The sequence below is a fragment of the Carcharodon carcharias genome, chromosome 13 (genome assembly GCF_017639515.1).
Source record: "Carcharodon carcharias isolate sCarCar2 chromosome 13, sCarCar2.pri, whole genome shotgun sequence".
Lineage (NCBI taxonomy): Eukaryota > Metazoa > Chordata > Chondrichthyes > Lamniformes > Lamnidae > Carcharodon > Carcharodon carcharias.
The window spans coordinates 87,312,301-87,317,233 of record NC_054479.1 but is presented as its reverse complement, the minus strand read 5'-3'; the positions used below and the strand labels follow the sequence as shown (position 1 = coordinate 87,317,233).

Below are 4,933 nucleotides of genomic sequence, written 5' to 3'. Positions count from 1 at the left end.
TAAGTGTTAATCGTGGCTCAGTAGGTAGCACTCTTGCCTCTGAATTGCAAGGTTCCAGGTTCAAATCCCACTCCAGGACTTGTGAACAATAGTCAGTGCGGGTGCTCCAATGCGGTACTGAGGGTGTGCTGCAATGTCAGAGGTGCTGTATGTCAGACAAGATGTTAAACTGAGGCACCATTTGCCTGCTTATAGCACTTATTTGAAGAAAAGCAGGGGAGTTATCCCCAGTGCCCTGGCCAAAGTTTATCTCTCAATCAACATCACAAAAACTGATTATCTGTTCATTAACACGTTGTTATCCATGGGATCTTGCTGTGCGCATATTGGCTTCTGCGTTTCCTACTTTACAACAGTGACTACACTTCAAAACTGTTTATTGGCTGCAAAGCGCTTTGAGATGTCCTGTAGTCATGAAAGGTACTATAAAAATGCAAGTCATTCTTTTCATTAGCTCAACTGTTGAGGGGTGATGTCAGGGAGTATGGATTCACGAAGGAAGATAGTGGAAATCTGGAACTGTCTCTCTCAAAAAGCTGTTGAGGTTGGGAGTCAAATGAAAACTTCAAAACTGTAATTGATATCTTTTCGCTAGACAAGGATATAAAGGGACATGGCACCAAGCCAAGAAGATGCAGTTAAAATACAGGTCCGATGCCTATTAATTGAAAGGCAGAACAAGCTCAAGGGGCTGACTTCTGTTTCGATGCTTTCTACTGAGTTCCTATTCGGAAGGGCTGGAAGATCTGTTAGGGTTGGGGAGGTATTTAAATGAGGCTCCAGGGTTAAAATACTCAGTACCTCATTTCTGGGGCAGTGGGTCAGTTCACCCACACCGCTGACCCAAAACCTGGGTCACATATTCAGACATGTGCATATACTGCCAGACTCACACTGTCACTTTCATCGGTTTGTGTACCACACTCAACAGTTTTGCATTTCAACTTGTCAAATCAAAAGTAACAGACTTAAAACAGCAAAGAAGCAAATGAAAATACAAATTACAGTAGCCAATTCTTGAAATCTATCACTGGGTTACTTCCTGGTGGATTTATTGCAAATTTACACATTCGAGACATTGATTCTGGTCTCATTAAGAACCAATTACACCATTATTGAGACCATTCTCATTGTAAACCAGGTCTGGTTATCGCCAGATTATTATGAGGGGGGCATAATTTTACAATTCAGTGCCAATCGTTGCTCATTGGGTAGCATTCTTGCCTCTAAATCACAAAATTCCAGGTTCAAATCCCACTTCAGGACTTGAGCACATGAATCAATGCTGGTGCTCTAGTGCAGTACTGAGGGTGTGCTGCACTGTTGGAGGTGCTACATGTTGGATGAGATGTTAACCCAAGGCCCCAACTGCCTGTTCACATAAGCTGCATGTTAAAGAGCCAGCAGTAACCCTTCTTGACCTTAAGGATATTCTCTGCCCCGATCGACAGATAATACCTCTGGCATTTTACAGTCCAGTGCTCATCACTGTTTTGGAAAGAACTGTTTTGGCTCATGTCATGAACTTGTCATTTCCACTATGTTACTCTTCCCTTTGAGTAACAGTGTTCAACAAATCAGATGCAGCACATCGCTTCATTTTCTGATCATTCATGCATCAAGCACTCCTACAGTAAATAAACAAAGACCCCTCACTTTACCAGACCTTGATTAAAAGCAGAACTGTGACTAGAGCAGCGTAGTCCAATACTTTCTATAATTGGGAACCCAGGTGTGGTTAATTAAATTTCTGATGTGTAAATAATAGCCAATAGATGCTGTCATTGACCCTGTAATCTCAATAGACATATTCACATAGCATATACAAGTGAGCTTTAATCTTTTTGGCTGTAAAATGGTGAGAGGAAGACCAGAAAGTGAGGGTATTTATTGATCATACTTTATTGGTTACCAGATATTGGGAGATGGTTATTATGTAAATGTACATAAGTGGAGCACATTTACCTGTGTTGTCTGTGTGTGTGTGTGTGTGTGTGTGTGTGTATGAGGTATTCTACTGCATGTTGTTAAAATGGGGTTAAATGCAGCCTTGCTAATGGCTGGTCAGCTTATTCTATTGAACAACACTGGGCTCTAGGGCACATCACAACCTGCCAAAATACAGAATACCATTTCATCGGCAAACTCATTATTCTATGCAAAACAATGTCGAGGAGGAAAAAGATTCTTCATTGTCTGTTTATATCCTCCAACAAACCTTAAAAGCATTTCGTCCTACCTCCATAAAACATAACTAGAAGCTGGTGCTGGTCTCCTTGAACCACTATGGCCCCGGCTTCCACCTGAAGTAATTGTCAAAGACTCAAATACTGTCCTGAGGTAAATGAATAAAAGCAAACAAAGCAACTCACATGCTTTAGTAAAACAGAAAGGTTTAGATATTCTAACTCAGCAGTGGCAGAAATTTTAGATACACAAGGGAAAAAAATAAAAAAACACCTCTTGAACCTCTCTCAGGAAACATGACGTCACTTCACCTGGTAGCGAAAGGTCATAATTAGCAGGATGAGATCAGTCAGTTGAAGACTTGTTTGAGGGATTTACATAGACCACTAAGTTTAACCAGAGCCATAATACAGAGAAGATTAGCATGGCCCCAGCGCAAGGATGACACGCAAATTCGTGAAGCGTTAAAATTTTAACCAGAGCCATAGTGCTTGAAGGTCCAGCACCAGCTTCTAGTTATGAGCAATTATTGCCGGCCAGTCCTGCATCATTCACATCCCTATAACAAATGTTTACAAATTTCAGTCTCCAAATGTAAGCAATTTCAATTTGGCTCTGAGTATAAACCAGGCCTCTCACTCCTCTTGTTCTGTTGTTGTAAACTCTGCTGTCCATATTTTAACTTGCAATCCTTCACCCATCATCCCTGATGTTCACTAACCTACACCGGTTTCTAGTCTGGCAATGTCTCAATTTTAAGATTCACATCCTTAAGCTTAAATCCCTCCATGGCATCACCCTTCCCTATCTCTGTAACCTCCTCCAGCCCTACAATGCTCTGAGAACTCTGTTTTTCCAACTAAGTCCTTGTGTACTACACACTTCCACAGCCCACTGTTGGCAGGCATAGCTTCAACCATCTAGACCTAAATTCTGGAATTCCTTCGCTAAATATCTCCACCTTTCCATCTCTCTCTCACCTGTAATGTGCGAGTTCCTGCTCTACCTAAGCTCCTTCCATCTTTCCTCATCTAACTCTGTCGTTGAACTCTCTGTTTGTCTAGCTTCCTCTTAAATGCATCTATACTATTCACTTCAACCTGTGGTAACGAGTTCTACATTCTCACCACTCCGGGGAAAGAAGTTTCTCCTGAATTCTCTACTGAGTTTCTATAGTGATGGACTCCAGTTCTGCTGGAAGAAACATTCTGGGCAGGATTTTACCGGCCCTGCAGGGTGGTGGGTTGGGAGGTGGGGGTGGGGGATGGAAAATAGCAGTGAGCTGCAGCTGAACAGCTCCCTGATGGATATCCTGCCTCCGAGACATTTTCCTAGCGGTGGGACCAGATGTGGAGCTGGCCAGGGAGGTGGGCAGCTGATTTGCATATGGAGTCAAGGCATTTTTCACACAGCTGAGTGATTTCCACGGCCCCCCCACCCCGACTCACGCTATGCGGGGAGGCCATCAGCTGTATGGAGATGGCCTCGTCACATAGTTTGGGGGCGGGGTGATTTGGGATGGTCCCGGTTATATCCAGAGGCTCCATGGCCCACATGGGGGCCACAGGCAGGGAAACCAGCCCCCACAGTCATAAAGATTTCCTTGGAGGGGTTTCCACTCCAATTCCACTCTGAATTTTCCCTTTTGTTAAGAACTTGCCTATCGGTGGGTGGAGGGTGGGGGGTCAAGACCTCCTGCTCACCTCACCCAGGGCTCAGGCTTCAGAACTGCCAGTTTCTGATTGGACCGCCAGCATCAGGAACCCGCCCGCTGTCCTCAATTGGATGGCAGGCCTCAGGTGACCAGTTAGGAGCTTGTAGGCAGTAAAATCACTAAGCAAGCGGCACTGCCAGCAGGTATGTCCCAATTTCCATCCCAAGGCCCATGGTGAAATTCAGGCCCCTGTATTTTTTTATTTGTTCATGGGATGTGGGTGTCACTGGCTAGGCCAATAGCATCTATTGCCTATCCCTAACTGCCCTTGACAACTGAGTGGCTTGCTAGGCCATTTAAGAGTCAACAACATTGCTGTGGGTCAGGGGGGTCACATGTAGGCCAGATCAGCTAAGGATGGCAGATTTCCTTCCCTAAAGGACATCAGTGAACCAGGTGGGCTTTTATGACAATCAACAATAGTTTCATGGTCACCATTGGACTTTTAATTCCAGATTTTTTATTGAATTCAAATTTCACCATCTGCCATGGTGGGATTCAAACCTGTGTCCCCAGAGCATTACCCTGAGTCTTTGGATTCAAGGGCTAGTTAGTCACAATACCACTACATCACCACCTCCACTCTATCAAAGTCTTTCGTAATTTTAAAGATCTCATTGGATCAACCCTCAGCTGTTCATTCTTTCTCGATAGATATAATCTTGGATTTCTGGTATCACCCCTGTAAATTTTTGTGTACAGTCTCCTGTGCCTCTGTATCCTTTGTATAAAATGGAGAACAGAAATGATACACAGTACTCCAAGGCTGAAATTTTCCTTCTCCGTTGGCATCGGATCTCAGGGCGGGTGTGAGTGGGCAATATGGCCCAAAGGCCAAAAATTGGTTTCATGACATTGTGAAACCAGTTGGTGATGGTCAGCCCTGCCCATCAATGGCGGGCGCCTCTCCTACCGCTGCATGTTGGGAATGTCATTTTAATACATCTGCATATAATTATAACGCTTGTCCAACAGAATCAGCTCCCCATGTTGGATCATCCAGGCATGTTGGCATGATTGACATGTGTTTCA

The 4,933-nt window shown here is 44.1% G+C and overlaps 1 non-coding gene across 1 annotated transcript; it reads left to right on the top strand.

Moving 5' to 3' along the window:
* The first annotated feature begins 2,557 nt into the window (after positions 1-2,557).
* On the top strand, positions 2,558-2,663 carry LOC121286571. Its single transcript, XR_005944995.1, has one exon. It is a non-coding gene; the product is annotated as a U6 spliceosomal RNA (small nuclear RNA).
* The last annotated feature ends 2,270 nt before the right edge of the window (positions 2,664-4,933 follow it).